This window comes from Nanorana parkeri, unplaced genomic scaffold (genome assembly GCF_000935625.1).
Source record: "Nanorana parkeri isolate BGI_ZX_2015 unplaced genomic scaffold, ASM93562v1 scaffold361, whole genome shotgun sequence".
Classification (NCBI taxonomy): domain Eukaryota; kingdom Metazoa; phylum Chordata; class Amphibia; order Anura; family Dicroglossidae; genus Nanorana; species Nanorana parkeri.
In genome coordinates this window covers 338,047-357,176 of record NW_017306629.1, presented here as the reverse complement: position 1 = coordinate 357,176, position 19,130 = coordinate 338,047, and the positions used below count along the sequence as shown (strand labels likewise).

At 41.8% G+C, this 19,130-nt stretch overlaps 1 protein-coding gene across 2 annotated transcripts in view; it reads left to right on the top strand.

The window, feature by feature from the left end:
• Window positions 1-900: 900 nt before the first annotated feature.
• SLC8A1 (solute carrier family 8 member A1) overlaps window positions 901-19,130 on the top strand; it is a 315,793-nt gene continuing 297,563 nt past the window's right edge. For both annotated transcript variants that reach the window (XM_018558827.1, XM_018558826.1), the window contains exon 1: window positions 901-954. The gene's annotated coding sequence lies outside the window, so the exon portion shown is untranslated. The remainder of the gene's footprint in view (window positions 955-19,130) is intronic.

Below are 19,130 nucleotides of genomic sequence, written 5' to 3'. Positions count from 1 at the left end.
ACATATATGAGAGAGCGGTGGGGATAGTAAAAAGTCAGCTGTCTGTGTGGGTTAGCGAACTTTCACTGACTCACGGAGCGGTGCCCCCCCTTCAAGTGGCACCAAGAGCATGTGCCATACCCTAGATATGTCACTGTTCACCTCTCTCCCTCTTTTCTCAGGCTGTAGTATGTCCCTCCATGTCCTCATGTCTAATGAACCTGCATTAGATGTGATGACATCACAGGAGCTTAGACCACCGGAGCCCAGGGGAGAATAGTCTGCAAGGACCAGTCTACCAGCCAAGGATCAGGAGAGTGCATTTTCTGTACGAAACTGTAACCCTTGCAGTGCTGGGGTAGCCCCACTGCATTGCATTAAATCCTGTAGCTCTAGCAGGAATAGATGGCTCTCTGGTGAAGTTGAGCAGTGCTGGGGGGGAACTGGGAGTAATGGTGTGAGTGTGATCAATGGGCTGGGAGTGTCTGGATGTTGATAAGAGGGCTGGCTCTCAGCCATGATGTACTGCACAGCCTGAGCTCCCTCACTCACAATCCAGAGGAAATCGGAAAATATTCCCAAGCAGAGCAGAGAGAGAGAGAGGAGAGGAAAGGGAAGCCTGCAGACCTCGGGGAGGATAAACAATACATGAGAACTCTTCGTGGATCTTCTACTAGGAGGATGACAACGGAAGTTCCAGAGTAGAAGGAAAGCTGCTGATCGCGGACAATCTGCACTTTCAATTCTTGATCTGATCTCGGTGTGTGTGTGTGTGGCAGTGTGTGTGTGTGTGTGTGTGTGTGTGTATGGGAGCGTGCTTCCTCTCTCTGCTGCCTCGTAGTAGTGCCTGGCATTCGCTGCAAGGACTCGCTCTGTCTCCGGTATGGTCAAGGCGTCTTCATCCTGATCTGGACCTATTGAAGCAGATTCGCCCCATCATCACATCGGTGCCACACACACCCTGGACAGCACAAGGTATGCCATTCACCGGCTTTCTTCCTGTGACATCGGACGGGGTCTTTTGTAGTGTTGATGGTTGTATTTTCACCCCCTTTTCTCTCCCCCCAAACGTTGCCCATTCATAGAAGCTCCCGCATGGGGCGATTATGACGAGTCTGCAGATTAAAGCACTTAATACGATTAATGCATTAATAAAAGGAAGAACGATTGGATGCGGCAGGGTGCCCTTCATTGTCCGCCTTTGCCCGCAGCTGACCTTCCCGGCATGGGAGGTGTGTGCGATCCATTGATAGATCGGTGGCTAGCCTGCACAGGCAGTAGCGCAGCATCACATGCGGCACCGGGATCCCCATCATCACCCCCCCCTGCCAAATCCAGCTGTCAGCAGACTGGAGGAGAGTGTGGGGGAGCCCAGACATATTCCGCATCAGCAGTGTCATCTGCTCGTACGTGTGTGATGGCCACTTGCTGCAATCTGCTCCCTAAAGTCCTTGTCCTCATCAGCCTGGCCTAAAAAGTTCATTCAGTAGCTATTTGCTGCTCTTTTGTTACACAAGGGGACTTCCTCTGTTAGTCTGGGCTCTTATTAACCCCTGGGCTGCCAGAGTCACCCAAGGGGCCCCCTGTTTATCCCCTATTTAACTGCTGGGCAAGTAAAAAGACCCATTCACTGTAAATAGAAAGGATTGATCTGTGTCCAGATCTAGGTGACAGTTGGAAAGGGTCCGAGCACCCATATGACCCACATCTAGTAAAAATGGACCCTCTATGTCTGCTATTCAACTGCTAGCCAAGTGAAAAGACCCATTCACTATGTATTGAATAACTAGATAGCATTGAGCAGTGTCCAGATCTATTTGACAGCGGGAAATGGTCCGAGCACCCTTCTGACCCACATCTAGTAAAAATGAACTCCCTTAGTCCACTATTCAACTTATCGCCAAATAAAAAGACCCGTTCGCCGTGTATTGAACGACTAGATAGAATTGAGCAACATCCAGATATAGGTGACATCGGGAAAGGGTCCGAGCACCCATCTGACCCACATCTAGTAAAGAAGGACCCCCTTAGTCCCCTATTCAACTGCTAGCCAAGTAAAAAGACCCATTCGTCGTGTATTGAACGACTAGAAAGAATTGAGCAACATCCAGATCTAGGTGACAGTGCGAAGAAGGGTCCGAGCAACCATCTGACTCACATCTAGTAAAAATGGACCCCCTATGCCCACTATTCAACTGCTAGCCATGTAAAAATGAATATTCGCCATGTATCGAATGTCTAGATAGCATTGAGCAGCGTTTAGATCTACGTGACAGCAGGAGAGTGTCACAGCCCCTTGTTTGGCTAGATGAGTGTAGGGGCCCTCTCCTGCTGTCACATAGCTCTGGACATTAGTAAAAATGGACCACCTATGTCCCATATTCATGGCCAAGTAAAGACTTTTTTAAGGAGTATTGAATGACTAGATAGAACTGAGCAGCATCCAGATCTACGTAACAGCAGGAGGGGGTCCCAGCACCCATCTGACCCACGTCTAGTAAAAACGGACCCCCCAAACTCCCAGAGGGCCCTCGTGCAGCTTCACATGGTATGCCGGTTGCCCGCAGTGCGTTGCCTGTCCCCACCCCCGGCACTGGAAGGGTTAGCAGTCCCTCCTCCAATAGGTTGTGAGTGGGATAGATTTGTAGTGAGTTATTATTCCTGTGGTGCCTCAGTAGGAGGAGGTGAGGAGTGTGTGGTCCCTGGAGGATGTGCGGATAATGTGCATGTCTGCTGTTGCTGTAGGTGGCTCATTCTGGAGAGATGTGTCCCTGATTTCTTGCTTTCTAACGGATGACTTGGTAATTCATATGTAGCCTGCCTGACAGGTATTCTCACATGCCTTACTGCATGAGACAGGCACAGGCTCAGCATCGGGGAGGATTAGCCCAGTGTGCAGCGAGGGATACTGCAGGCTGGATGTATTAAGGACACCGGAGCTTCAGGTTAGAGCTTACAGTGGTCTCTCCTCTTAGACCTTCCCCAGCCCGTGACAGGAGCTGCTGCTGTGGTGGAGCTGATGAATGACTTTGACTTAGGCTAGCAATTGAGGTAAATAGGCTCACTGCGGATCCCGAGCCTTGGAAAGGTCTCCTAGTCTCTTTTGTTGTCTCTAATACCCTTTATCTCCCCTCGTTAGGACCGTTCTTTAACCTGTTGGCTGCCACTGACATCTGCAATGGATTGCGATGAGCTGCAGGCTTCTGTCGGGGCTGTGGGAGGAATCCATTTTCATGTAGCAGCCCAGACTCACTTTTACTACATATCATATTTGTGTATTATATATATATTTATATTTACAAATATATATATTGACTGACTGGCTGCAGACACTTTGCTGCCGTCATCACGACATTGTGCCATTATCTGATTTCCGAACACTTTGGACCAATCTCACCAACAAGCGTGGAATTCATTCATTTCTGCATATGTCAAACAACAGATTTCTCACTATACTGGCACAGCTGTTGCTTACGGCCACGGTTCCCATCTCCTAGTACTCCATTCTAACATGTCACTCCAGAAACAAACTAAAATAATGCACAGCTAGGATATATATTTGCCTTTTTAGAATGTCTATAAGTGGGATAGATGGCAAAGACCTCCAGGAGTAGATAGCGGAAGGCGGATTGCATGAAATGACCCCTGCGTCTAAGCCTTTGTGGTAAAGCATGGTTGCATGTCATTTAAGTCCTAGTTGTAGATTTGTTTGCCTAGGTAGTATATAGTGAACTACATTGTAATGCAGTTGTGTCCTGGCTTATAGCGATCTTTTCAGTGCAGAAAACCCCAAGTGACATGGCTCAGCACACGTGGAGTACACAGGACCTAGCCCTTCTACACTGCAGATGTCCTTAATAGGGATAATTACATGCGTTACTGTAATACGGAAACTAGCAGCGCTGTCTTTCGGCTTTTATGTTATTGTTATTATCTTTTATTTTAAATTCCATACATGCAATCATTCTTACTGCAAAATGGTACCTGTCTCCCTAGGATAAACCAGGAAAAAAATTACATTATTTAAGTGACTTGTGGAGGAATGGCCTCTATGCTGGGATACTTCTGAACTACATCTCCCATCATGCTAAGCTAGCTTGTGCCTAGACTGCCAAAGGATGCTTTATGCTGTTGGGTGAAAATTCTGTAAAGGTTTGCATTCTATATGTACCATGATGTGCATGACATCATTATGAGGTATGGTGGACCTAAGCTATACAGCTAAACTGCATTGCTGTCCATTTTTTTTAATAGTAATACACATGAGCCTTTTGCCTTTTTTTTTTTCTATATGGTATTGATCGTCATGTATAAAATATGTATGTTTAGTGGAAGCCATGTGAATGGTGTGTGGTAAGGTGAATTAGACTTTGAACCTGGCTGCAAATGGGAGTAGCATAGAACAGTGCTGAATAATCAAACATGACATGTACTTGTAAATGTTCTCAAGGCATATCCTTATTGATATGTATTTACAGTATCACTCTATCCATCCAGTTATTTATCTATCCATCCATCCATAAATCCTTCCATCCATCTATCCATCCATTTATCCATCTATCCAGCCATCCATAATTCCTAAATCTATCTATCTATCTATCTATCTATCTATCTATCTATCTATCTATCTATCTATCTATCTATTTGTCTGTCTATCTATATATCCCATGCATGACAACATTTTTTTTGTCATTCTGAAAACTCACAGCTGATCCAACCCAAAGGGCTATTGGGTGCCCCCGGGTGTTAGAGTGAATCCGCGTAAGACTGACTGTTGTGTTTGCTGGAGGATAGTGAAATAGGAAATGACCTTGTCTCCTCTGCTTTGGAAGAAGGAATTGAAAGAGGGTTTGGCATATGCTAGGCAGTGAGGTCTGCTCTCACAATATTGTTTCTGCTGAAAGGAGAAGTGAAATCTGTGCGGATTCTGGATTCCATACATTTGATTGTCCTGTTTGCGAGCGGTAGCTGTGTTGAAACAGGAATCTGTTATTGTCATATTAGTGAATGTTGCAACCTTTTATTGTCTTCTCATATAAAGAAAAACTAGACCGGCTTCTTTCCATATTCAAAAAGCTCGATTGTATATTATATTTGCGTCCAAACTGTAAAATCTTCAAAACGCTATCAATTTTGAAATTTGGAAAAAATCTGTACTTTATAGTACTGAATGCCTCTGAATGCATGTGCAGCAATGGCCATATCGTAATAAGTGGCCATTCCTCATCTCCTGAATATTTTTGCTGAGCAGTTCTAAATCAGGAAGACAGCTCATGTCGCTTGGTGTAGAGAGAATATTCTCTGTACTAGTTGTTCATGGATAGTGCTGTCAGTTAATATAATGTAATAGAGAGGGCAGGCATGGGCATATAGGGTCTGATGTACATCCAATTTACATCCAATTGTGCACAAGCAAATTTGCTAAAATAGAGCTTCTTCACATGATTGGACTTGTGAAGAGAGGTGCTCTTCACTTTAATCTGAATTCATACTTTACAATATGATAGTGTTAAAACATCTGTCCACCCAATGTGACATTTCATTCATAGGTGGAATATGGTTGATATAACCATGCTTTCTTGGCTGCCTATTCAATAAGATCCTCCCTTCTCTGTTACCTCCCTTCATGTGACTTAGGGTGTTCCCACCCAGCTTTGGGTGTTCCCGCTCCTCCTGTTGCATTCTCCTGCATATAAAATAAATGAAAACTCCTTCAGGTAGATTGCGATCCTCTTGTTCTTGTCGTGGCATAATTGAGAATTTGGGAACTCAACTACAGAGATTTCACTATTGGAGTCCATCAGAGATGTAAGCAATTGCTATTTGATCTAGCTGTTTGGCGTCACCAAAAACTGAAATATTTTTTTAAGGTGTGCTGACCCTTTAATAATGTGTTCTGCGTGGTGTAAAGTCAGCTCTTATGGGGATTCTAACTGCCGATTTCCAACTTTCTCTTGAGACACGTTGGGAAAATGAGCTGCCCACTATGTGGGGCACCACAATGATGTGAGCATCATTTGGAGAGCTGGCTGAGGTTCCTGCTGTTTCATTGCCTACTTAGTAAATCTGACCCATTTTTTGGATTGTAGAGAGTTACAACAAGCTGAATCCTACTATCTGAATAACTAGAAATAATACTACATCCAGTATCTTTGCATACTACATATCCTGTAAAGTTTAGCCAGAATCTAGGAAGACTTCACTATGAACTAGTTAGCACAGAGCTCCTAAACCTATGCGGGTCTGTTTACACCTGGGTGCTTGTTTATTTGTTTATTTATATTATATAGTGTATATTGTAATATTTCTTACTGGATTTCCTGAAAAATTAAAGGTTTCCCATTTGAGGAATACACTGAAAAACACTTGTGAACTTTGACCTGCAGCACTTAGAACCAGGTACTTGAATTTGACTTGGTATCAGCATCTTGTAATCCCCTGTACATCAAAGCTCAGACTGCCAGTGGGAGGGACAGCACTAGGAACCTATCAGGCGTGTTGCATACGCATATGCTGACAAGAAGCATACTGGCAGGAGGAGAGAACAGAGGCAAGGGGTGTTGATGCTCGGTTACTGTCCATTCACAGGCTGGGAGAAGAGAGGTGAACAAGCTTTTTGGTTTAACTACAGAAAAAAAAGCCTGGCTACTAGGTTAGGTGTGTTACCTGGAAGGGCTGTATAAATCACAAGATAGGATTGACAGGAATAGCAATCCATTGTTAGCAAAGCAGTTCTATTCCAAATGTGTACAGTTTTTTGGCTGGAGTTCAGCTTAAAGGACCTGTTCTCACTGGATGCGTTGTGCAGTGTTTTGCTACTTTGGCCAACTTAGTCAGAGTCTATGACTAAAAAAATATTGTTTTAAGTATATTCTCTATAATGAAAAAGTCCTGCATGGGTTGGCTGCAGATTCCCATTTGAGTCATTTGAATGAATGAAGAGCTTCCTATATGCATTGCAACATTTCTGAGAGCGCAGGGCTAAGTGTGTTACATGTGTTCTTCAAATACATCTTTTGATAAGGATTCCTAACACAGGATGAGGTTTAATATTGTCTCAGGATTTTTGGAATCTATAGACTGATATTGGTTAAAGCCACAAAGTGGAGGCAAACACTGTAAATGGTATAGGCCCACCTGAAAAATCCTATATATATATATATATATTTTTCAGCTGAATGCATAGAAAAACCTGCATCTAAAACAGCAATATTTTGCACTAAAACTCAGTTATTTTGTTCCTGTATATTGTATGTCAGAGATTTATTGGCTCCCTCCAACAAAGAAATAGCACTCATGTTTGTAGATGGTAGTTATGAATTAAAGGTATGTCATAGAACATCTCCGTAAAGCTATATTTAGTTGAACACCCAATGGTTTGGGAAACATGGAGGATGCCAGTTACCTGGCTATCATGCTTTATCAATGGCTCCAGTATTTTCTTAGTCTTTGACTTGGAGCATGTGTGCAAATAAGAAGTACTTACGTTACTCATTGACCTAGAAATTATCCCCATAGGTCTCTTTTTTTTTTGATAAAACAGGGGAGGGATAGAACCAATGTCAGGATTTTATTTCTGCCTATGTCCCCACTGGAAGATTTACTCTCTCTATTTGTCCTAGTAACCATTGTCAGTAGGACCGAAAGTGTTGGGAAATCCCAAATTTTACAGTTGTCACTGTAACAGAAGGTTGGGACACTGAAATAGGATATTTGCCCTCACTTTTTAGAGATTTCCACTCACTTTCTGTTGTTTCTTTGGTACAATAGTTGAGATATCTCCCTAATTTTTTTGCTAAAGATAGTTCTTATGACTTGGTTGTATATGTGGGAGTCATTGTCCTGCTGAAGATTTAAGTTGGGACTGATCAGACGCCTCCTGATGGTATTGAATGAAGGATGAGTCTGCACCTGTACATTTAAGCATTGACGCAGGCATTTATTCGAACCAAATTCCCAACTCCATCTGCAGAAATGCAGCCCCAAACTTGCAAGGAACCTTCACCGTGCTTCACTGTTGGCTCCAGACATTCATCTGTGTACCACTCTCCAGGCCTTCATCAAACAAACTGCCTTTTGTTGCAGCCAGATATTTCAGATTTGAACACGTCAGTCCACCTACTGTCATTTTTTGCACACCAATTCTTGTGTTTCCATGCATAGGCGAGTCGCTGGTCTTGTCTCCACATCGTTGGGAAGGCTTTTTAGACACATGTCTTCAATAAACACCACTTCTGACCAGATTTCTTTGGGTCTACTAGAGTCTCAAGGGTCTCTGACAGATCTGAGCAGATAGTGCCACTGGACATCTTCCAGTTGTGAAGGAAAGTCAGCATAAAGTGTCTTTCATTTGAAGTTTTCTTGGCCGTCCGCTGTATTCTCAGTCCTCAACATTGCTTGCTTCTTTGTGCGTCTGCAGAAGAGCTCGGACATCACATCTGGAAACAGCTGTCTTCCTTGAAATTTCTGCTTGTGCGAGACCTTGTTGATGCAGTAAGAGCACAGTGTGTCTTGTTGCTGCGCAACTCCTGCTCATGTGTGAGACTTTTTACACTGTACTGTCTTCAGTGACCCCAGCTTATTAGATCGTGGCTTTTCCTCACCCAGTTACATTCTTCCTTCACATTTGATTATTTCTTTAATTTAATGAGTGTATTTTTAACTTACATGTTATCTTGTTGATCAATAGTACCTGTTTGGTATTACTGTGTAATCGTGCACTAGACCATATGCCTGCAAAATGCTTAAAGGGTCATTAAACCCTCAGCGTTTTTTGCATATATCTACTACTATCATGCAGTAGAAATATGCAAAAACATTTTTTTTTAAAACCAAAACCTTTCAAGCAGGTTAAAACGTACCTGTGTCTTCGCTTTACGCTCCCGTCCGAACATCTGAAGAGCTTTGGGTGGCCGCAAAGGATCTTGGGGCGGACGCATGCGCAGCTCAGATCTTCGGCTGGGAGACGAGGAGAGACACAAGGTAAGTCTATGGAGCAATGTGCACCCGCACAGACTCCGTGGGACAGGAAGTGCCAGCTAACACAGAGGAGTGAGTGCTGGATCAGAGACCGGCACCAGCGCTTGAGGGACAGTTGAAAACTACAGTAAAGAAGTAGATGATTGGATCGAGAGGCATAATTTAAGGTAAGTCCTTACACTAACATTGGGGGGGGCATTTTATCCTTTAATGTCACTTTAACTGTGTGCAAGTGTACATGTCAGAATTGATGCTGTTTTAGAAGCAAAGTATGGGCACACAAAATAATAATTTAGTTTTTCTTCCGTTTATGCACGTTGTATGTTGGTAATTAATAAATAAAAAATATTCATTGTTTTTGAAAGTCTCTTTATGTTACAGCATTTTTCTGACATGCCTTAAAGGAGAAATATGGGGAGAGTGACATACACTCATCCCTATAATTAGAGCCGACGTGTGACACTGAACCTGTCACATGTCAGCTCTATTGATTGAGAACTGAGCCATCACATAGCGCTGATCGCTCAGTTGCCGATCTCCTCTCTGCAGATAGCAGTGACTGTCCATCACCGCTCCCCGCAGGGATTCCACCCCTCCCCTCTCCGTTCCTCTAGCGGCCAACTATGGCCAAAAAAGGTTGGGCCATAGTTCTCTTTTAAACTTTTGCACAGTACTGTATAATCAAAAGTAGACACTTCATCTCTGGAACCCAGCAGGTAGCCCATCAGTGCTCAGTGTGCAGCCCCTAGTGTTCTAAATCTGCCACACACAGTCCCAGCAGCGCTAACAGGCTTTAGTGCTGCAACTGCTAAATGTCTGTGACAGCCGCAGTACTTAACTAAGCCCAGGAGCTGAATTGATCAGTCTCTGAACTTGCAATCTTACTACAGAGTGCTCCATAAGAGTCATATGTAGCAGCACAGGGAAACACAATGAAAGGAATTTATCAAAACTGAAGCAGACAAAATCTGGAGCAGTTGCCCATGGCAAACAATCAGCTTCTATCTCTCATTTTCAAATCTTAACTGAACAAACTGAAGACAGAATCTGATTGGTTGCCATGCACAGCTGCTCCAGATTTTGTCTGCTCCGGTTTTGATAAATTCCCCCCAATGTGTCAGCAATGTGTTTAAACGGGAGGTACTGTGATGTCATCAGTGATGCCATTGGCACTTCTTGTCTCTTCAGCATGCATGTTGAAAGAGAGTAGATATGATTCTGCTCTGCCCTGCCTATTTTTGCAGAAGTTGATTACTGCAGTACTGATCTATTGCTTGCTAATAACGGTGATCAGTAGTGATAAGTTATCTGTTCCTGCAGAAGTGCAAAAGGGAGGAGTGGATCAGGTCTGATTTGAACCACATAGCTCTCCTTTGTCACAGAACCAGAAAGGACGAGAACTCCTAAAAAAGCAACAACTGATCCAAATAAAGGTGGTATACATGTATATAGTATTATTTAATTACTGCCACCCTATCGTAATATAATATAAACACTTTTTCAAAAATTAAGCTCTTGTGCATTCTTCTAGGCATGTCTGCACTTGAGGTCCCCTTACCAAGTTGACCATCACCAATTTACTTCTTCACTCAGATTTGAATAGTAAGTAAATTGAGTAAAGAACCTTTAAAAAGCTTGGTCTTGTCCGCTTTGTTTTACTGTGGTATTGAGTAAATTCCAGACTAATAACACAGCTCATTGTTGGCATTTCCTAGTATGCTGACCCAATGTACAAGCCCACATAAACCATTTTAGACCTACTGTGCTGGTAACGTCTTTGTTTATAAGAGTAAAATTGCTCTATTCCCCGGTCTAAGCTTTGCTGTACCGGGACTGTAAGTGCACAAGCTCGGAAAGGTCCTGTGCCAAAATGAAGTAACTAGCATGTGCTTGTGAGGAGGTTACATCATCTTAACCCAGCCAATCAAGAGTCCGAAGATGCTGAACTCAGAAGAAGACAGGGAGAATATAAAAGTGCTGGCCGTGAAGGAGATCAATGACATCGCAGTGCTGGAGGGGATCTCCAGCAAGGTAAAGTCTGCCATAATGTGTATGTATGTTGTGCGTGCTAGCACGTTATGACAAACACTTCCTGGGGGCCCAAAATATCAATTTTAGTTTTGCTCTTTACTGTCACTTTAAACGCCTGAATCTGCATGTTTGGTCCCTTTTCCATTGTGAGGAAATAAGGCAACTACTGTTACTGTATGTTTTATGGTAAAACATGCAAGGATAGTATTGAATCGTGAATTAAGTGTGATTATGGCAAATTGAGCAGTGTGTCCAGATGTAGCAAAAAAACAACAGCAGTGCCTTTTACAGTACATGTCCATCTCACATCCAGACAGCACCGAGTAGCCTCAGTAATAGGCCATTCATTAACCACTTAATACATTTGCTGAAAAGTGATCACTTCTCTCACTCATGGGAGCATATGCCAGGAATCTGAAAGCAGCAGATAAGTTAGTTGTTGGATATTGTAATATCTCTGCATCCCCATGGGAATAACAGTTCAGGGATTTGCAAACCATGTACAAAATGTGCTACTAATTATTTATCAAGTAAGTGCACGATGCAGCTGTATCCTTATCTGCTACAGTTAGATAGCTCAAATTTTAAATGGGCTGGTTAGCTACAGTAAATATCTTTAAGTAGTGTGATTACTCATTTGCTAATGCATAACACTCCTTGTTATTGCCTTAGTTTCAAGTGTAGTACATTTTATAGGGTGCTTTGAGTTTATGGTGCCAAAAACCTGGCGCCATATAGTTCTTGGTGTGGGGGGGAGGGGGGGTTAAAAAAACAGAGCTGACCATGATACCCCTAGCATTTAATCCACTTCTTACCTGAACCCTTAGGGTGTATACCACACAGTGTTAACATGTAGCGTGCGTGATGCATCGTCTTTCAGTTTGAATGGTACCCCAACGCACAACAGCACAACATGCAGCAACAAACAATGTGTTGTGGTTCACTACGCTGGGGAAAATTTGTGTGGCTCACTTTTTGGTCCATATTGGTGTGTTAGGCAGCCCATTTAAATGGGCGTCTTAACCTGTGTGTGTTTAGTGCATCACAACATGAGTGGCGTGAAAAACCTGAGAGGACACTCTCCCTGCCCACTGATCATGTAACTGTCATCATAGTGCACCCCTCCCACTCCGTTTGTCTGGTGGAGGCCTTGGAAATACCTGGTACTTACATGGATGGATTAGCACATGACCTCCCTTTCCTCCCAGGATGCAGTGGTACCTTGGGCCTGAGTGTCCAATCGCCAGGCACAGTCACATAGAGGAAGGGATAAGGTTTTTGAAGCCTATTAAAGCGTAAATGCATATGTAAGATTACAACCCTATGAGAGGTAACACAATGATCAGATTTAGTGCTCTGGCAAGCAAACAGTGCAGCAGGAAAGCACAGTACTAGTGTGTGTAGGGGGAGGATTGGTCTTTTAGGAGAACCTGTCACCTATCAAACCTTAAAAGACCAGTATCATAGTTATACCTACTTCTTTGCAGGCTCTTAATTAACACACTGCCATAAAACTGCCTCGAGTAGTATTTTAAGCTCTAACTTTTTTTCTGTAATAAGTAACTTGATTGGCAATACGAATGGTGAAGCATTTATGTATCAATTGTGTCATTTCTGTATGCCAGGTGTAGGATGGTTTTTAAATATATCCCTGATTGAGAACTATTGTTGAGATGACTTCACACAGTAGACATTGCACAGACATCCATGTGAATGTGTTTATAATTATCTAAACCAGTCATACATGTTTCTCTCTTTTCTGATTAGGCCATGCTCACTCTAGCACAATCATTCTTACTGTGGAATATAACACATACTGATCCTAAAAAGAGCAGTTCGAAACCGAAATACGGGATCGTCCTTCCCTCTTTCACAGCAAAAAATGTATTTTATAATCAGTCAGCGCTTGGTGGAGGGCTCCAAATGCCAACGGCCAAAAGGGATATTCAATGATGGACATCAATGTTGGAGGGTGCTGCTGTTCCATAGCAGGTGGGGAAGCCTCAGACAAAATGCAAAACAAAAAGAGAGAGAACGGCGCCTTCTCCTCGTGCAATAACGTTTATTAGTCCAAAAATAAAATAAGGGAGGCTCTGGTGAAGAGGCTGTGGTGAAGAGGGTATATCTCTGGAAACGCGTCAGCATAACCAAGATTCTGGTCCACATGTTCGGTTGTCTGATGTTGTTCTATGCCAGTTATACTGTATGCGGCTACATTTAGAAACGCTTTGTTTATTATACCGTTTGTGAGTATCTATTTATTCAGCTTTTATTTTTGGACTAATAAACTTTATTACATGAGGAAAAGGCGCCGTTTTCTCTTTTTGTTTTCCTTGCCTCTTTCGGCGGAACGTAGGAGTATCTTCACTAATTGCTGACATGGGTAAAAATAAGGCAGAAAAAGGGTTATTGAAATAAAGCATAGGGGCATCTGTTCTTATCTGCAGTTCTGACGATGTCATATTACATGCACTAGTGTTGGGTTGGGTAGGTCCTTATATGCAAAATGTGAAGCAGAGATGAGTTGCGTTAGACCTTGTTCATGCAAGCTTTAAAGGAAACTTTTACTGAGAGAAAGGCTGCCACTGATGACCTCATACTGAAAATGCTGCAGTGCTTTCTAGGACACTGAGGAACAAGTGGAAAGAGTCACTGACTTGTAAAAAAGGCAACTTTTTTTTGGGGGGGGGGATCAGCATCATCACCAGGGAAGTAGCAATTTCAGACAGAAAAGTAGAAGTGGAAGCCAACATATTCCTTCAGTACAGGTTTTGTTTAAAGGTTATACTATATAATATTGCTCCATTTATGTTAATATAATTCCCATACCAAATAACTATGATGGCATACAGTATTTATAGGATCTTAAGGCTCCAGTACATGGGCGTAATTTCCCTTTAGTTGATGGTGTAGTGTGGATGACAGTTCTGAGGCTGCATTGATTGTAGGTGCGTAGGTCCTATTGTGATGTGTTTTCACAGGGAGGGAGCCTACAATAGTGTTGCTGACGTTTTAGCGTTTAGCAAGTTTACCCCTCACTACTCATTTCTATGATGAAGCAGAGAGAAAGACCAGTTGTGTTTTTGAAGACAAATAATTCACAATGAATAAAAAAAGCCTTATAATTTAAATAGCTCTGAATATGGAGGAATGAAAACCCTATGATCTTGAAAGGGCTCAATGTACTTAGTGCTTATATCCATTCTGTGTAGCCTCTTTGTGTAATTTTGTGAGATATACAGTTGGAGCTTGGAAAGCATGCCAATGGAAGTGTATGCAGCAGATGGGGAGGGTGACTTAACATGAGATTAATTTTATTCTGGCACAGTTTGTAAAAGGAAGAGAGGCAAGAGGAAGATACATATTTCTTTTTGCAGCATTGAGGACGTAAGATTAGTTGCTCTGCAACAGACTTGAGTATATTTTGTGAGTGTACTCCTGACTCCTCGTGCAGAAAAAAAAGACATTCTTGCTATAAATTACAGCTAGGAGACCAAACACAGGGACTCCCTTTTAATAATAACACATTTTAAACATAACCAGCTCACAAAGTTGTTGAGTTAAAATTTCTTTCTTTGTATTGTTTACTCCAGCTTTTATAGTAGCATGGCAGTGACATTTGTTGAAACGTTTGGAGGGCTTTAGACCTTCTGTAAAAACATCTGAATTTCTTCTAATGCTAGTCACATAAGTCACATAACATAAGATAAGTAAGCTGTTCTGGGAATGCATTCAACACATTTATTCTACACATTTTTTGCACATGAGGTCTGATGTGGTAAACTGTCCATAAGGTGAAAAATATAGTAGCAGTAACAGTTATGTTTACATACCCAGCTATTTTAAACTAGTTCATCAGAGTAGTGATGCATGACTGATGAGAAGCCTAGGCTTAGAGAAATACTCCAAATTGGCTGATATTCAGCCTTGCCCCATAAAAGACACCGACAGCAATTACGTTGGAAAAGAGCAAAGGCCACAGCTTTATTTCCAATTTAAAAATAATAACCAAAACGTAACCAGTGCCAGTCACAGTTAAACTGTGAGCACACCTGAAAGTGGGGTACTTGTCTTTACCATCAGTGCCAGACAGGCATTAGACTGTTATAACTTCAATCTGAAGGCATAGCCCATTAAAGTAACGTTCTTTAGCTGGCAAGGTCAGACCGCCAATAAAGCTGTGACAAACATTTACAACTTGGGAGGACGGGTGGGCAACTTCTTCTGGTGTTGAAGTCTTCTACACACTTGTGGAATGTCACTGTGACTCCGCCTGCTCACCCCATAGGATTGTAGCCAATCACGAGGGAGCTACTTTACATGCACATAGAGGTTAACGCCTACTTATTAGGCCATGCTTCCATCAGTCTAGGCTACCTTTTACTATCAATTCAAGGTGCCCTCTTTAGGCTTAGAAATCAGGAATCCAGCACTGGTTGTGTACGAAAAGGTGGTTTTTAGCACCGTAAGGTGAATAAGAAAAAAAAGCTTGCAGGAGCCCTAACCTTAAAGTGACACCAAACTAAAGTATACTGTTATCGTCTTTGAATTCATGCTGACACTGTCCTTCCTTCTGGAGGGGGGCTACTTTCATTCCCCATGGTCCCTGTGTGTGTGTTGTAAAGTAGCCACTGCTGTAAGCTCACACCCCTGATGGACTACAATCTCATGTTTACTAATTTGTATTGAAATTGCAATTAATTACGGGAGCAAACTTGGAGCGACGGCTACTATACAATACATATAGGGATCATGGGGAACAGAAGTACCCACCCTGCAGAATAAAGAACAGTGTCAGCACAAATGCAGAGATTTGAGGATCTACCGCCATGTCAGACATAAATGATCTACATTTTTGTTAATAGTTACGGTACTTTAATGCATTTTTTAGATTTAACTCTTGAGTTTAGTGTCTCTTTAACCTAGCCTTTTTGGCTTAACCTGACACTTACAGTACCTACCTCTCTCCCCTAAACTGCTTAAGGCAATACCTGTTAATTTAATGTTGGATATTAAACCCTTTTTTTTTTTTATCAGGCCTGTGACCCTTTTGTGGAGATTTTCCTTCACATTCTTGACACAATTAAAAGGGAGAGGAGATTCTCCTAAGGAAGGCAAATCCTCCTGGAACAAGTGTCCTCATAGGCAGATTGTTCCAGTGGCAACTCAAAATATTGTATTTTCTCTCACTTTAACTCCCGCAGACTGACATAAAATCCTAACAATTATTTTAACCTTTCCCTACTTTGCCCAAATTGAAAAAAAAAAAAATACATTGGCTTTAGATACATTTAAAAAAATTTGTCATCCAATCCATTATTCAAAAAAGGAAAGAAAACAACAACCTTGCCTAGACAAGACATCTAACAAAACTCATGGACCATAAGAGGAAGGCAGATGGTAGAGAAACAATTGTAATGCTGAAAGAAATACAGCTGAGATGGGGATAACTATCCATGGGTCAGTTATATGTCAGAATGCTTGTCAAAGCTGGATTTCCTTTAAGAGTGGCAAGAAGAAAGCCACTGTATAAACATTCTAAAGCAGAACCCATGTCATACAAATTAAATTTATAAAATCCATGTTAATTTCAGATAAAGTCCAAGGAAGGGGAATAAATATGCAATGTACTGTATATATAGGTACCCTGTGACAGCTGGCAGAGCCAGCTGTCAATCCTGCAGCTGGGTGGATCTCGACAGTAATGTCGGGTTCCGTCCCGGCTGCGACGTCTCAGTATACCGCGAGCTGTAGCTCGAGGTATACTGAGCTTAGTGTGACGGGAGGATGCTAATTTGTGTCCTACCGTTACCCTTAGGAGAACTATGGGAAAAAGCCTTAACCCCATAGTTCTCCTTTTAAAATGAACAAATGTTCCTCCTGCCTAAACTGTCAGCTTCCAGTCTGGATTTTGTCTGCATAGTACTCACTGAAACCCATGCATCTCCATTTATCTGTTTTAACAAATCTCTGTGTTATCTGCCACTGATAGCTACCGCTACAATAAGCATATTCCCCGTAATGGAGTTCTGCCCCTTATAGTGATGGACGTCAGCACTGGTGGTACACACCCCACATTTTAGAACAATGGAATCGAAAGTGGTAGTACTACCACAGTAACCAATCCGACTGCCAGTCAGCACATTTTGGAAAGATTGGAGGAAAGGAATGTAAGATAGTAGTACTACCATCGTAACAAAACCGGTTGCCAGTCAGCACTGGTGGTACACATCCCACATTTTGGAAAGATTGTAGGAAAGGAATCTAGGGTGGTAATCAGGTTGCCTTTTTTTCTTTCTTGTGGATGTTAGAAAGTGAAAGCCAAAAGAGAAAGATGTATTCTATTTTAATAGAGCTGATTTTAGTGTTTTTGGTTTATTGTTTTTTTAATATTAAATTAACAGTTTTTGGAAACTTGTGGTTTTTGAGCCCACATCTATGTAATGCACCCATATACTGTATGTGCCTATTATCTTTGCATAGTTAAGTTTTTTCTCCTACTGAGTTATGCTGATAAGTTTGAAAATTATTTTCTTTTTGTAGTATTAGATACGTAACCCTGGATTTAGCTTTGGTTCTTTACCACTTGACCTTGGTTGTTGACTTTTGTGATTAGGAGAGAAACTGGAGTATAATGCTCTCTATAGTCTCTCTCACAAACAGCATACTTAATGGGTTAACCTTAAGGAATTTATGTGTACAGAACATGTTATGACATTGCTGTTTGCATAACAGCTATGGTGTAAAGTTCAGGTGTAACACATGGCTAATTTACATAATGTATTGCTGTCACTTAAAGAACACGCTGTGCTAAACTAGAATTTCTTCTTTTGTGTTTTCATTACAACCTAGTAATCTGACTATAACGACGATAAATTAATTGCAATTGATGGAAATGCCCTCCGCACACCTTTCAGCAGTCCCGGCCAACAATCAAATAAATGGTGCTCGAAGTAACTTCACGGATGGCACCGTGCAAAACACAAGATTGAAGAAATAGGTCACCAGCACTCCATAAGTTAAAATGAATGAGTCCTTTTAATGGACAATGATGTCACAGAAATAAATTAAATAAATAAATTATATAACTGATCCTTCTCACTCCCTTGATGTTTTGTATTTCATGAAGAATTCCAGCCAAATCAGAAAATCCAGTAATGCAAAAAGCTTTTTGCCTGTTTGTCCTGGTTGTGTTTGGCTTGGCTTGGCTACGGTCATGTCCTGATTCTCTGATTAGAACTAACACTTAAGTAAAACGAACTTCCATCCAACAGGGAACTTTCCCTCTATTCACAAATTCACTGATTTATAATTGGCCTTTAGATGCAGGTCATTTATTAGTAACCTCCAGTAAAACTGCTGCTGCACATCTCATTTGAAGAACAACATTATATTACAAGTAGCTGACATTATGGGAGTTTGCTAGGGTAGTTATATGCTAATTGGAGATCTTCTTTAATTATAATCATACACTTGACAATGTTAGAGCTTTCCATCAGTTTTCTACCCCCCACAGTTTCATTTGTTGGCCACTTTTTAGTGCAAATCAATCAAAACCATTGCAAAGTCATTTGAAAGTTATCTTTGATCAATTTTAATCATTTGGCCACTCATCTGGAAAATGATTAATTCCGCAAGTGGTCCTGGTAACGGTATGTTCAAGAACCGCAGAGTGTATGGATAGCATGAATCATATGTATTATTAAGCACATATATTAATTAAGCAAGAAAGCTGCTCCACAATATTCCGTTTTATCCAGCTGCAGAAGGATTAGTTGATGTATTTGGTACCTCCACTTTGCTTTCCTCCACTTTCAATTCTAAGCATCCCTTGACCATCTTCTGAATCCAGTGTCAGTCTGTGTTTTTGATAGCTAACAATGTTGATTCTTTTCAATGCCAGGCAGCCAGCCACTTGCTTTATTTTGGGGTCTATTCACTAAGCTGCTGAGGGCAGCCGAGTGAATGACTGATCTGAACTGAAGTGAGCCGAACACTGTTCGGCTATTCACTTCAGGCTGGTACGGCTAATTTCAGCCGTACATCGGCTGAAATCAGCCGTACATCGGCTTGCTTTGTGTGGCTTTGGGTCGGCCGAACATGCTCAGCATGTTCGGCCGACCCGAAGTGCAGAAGGAGCA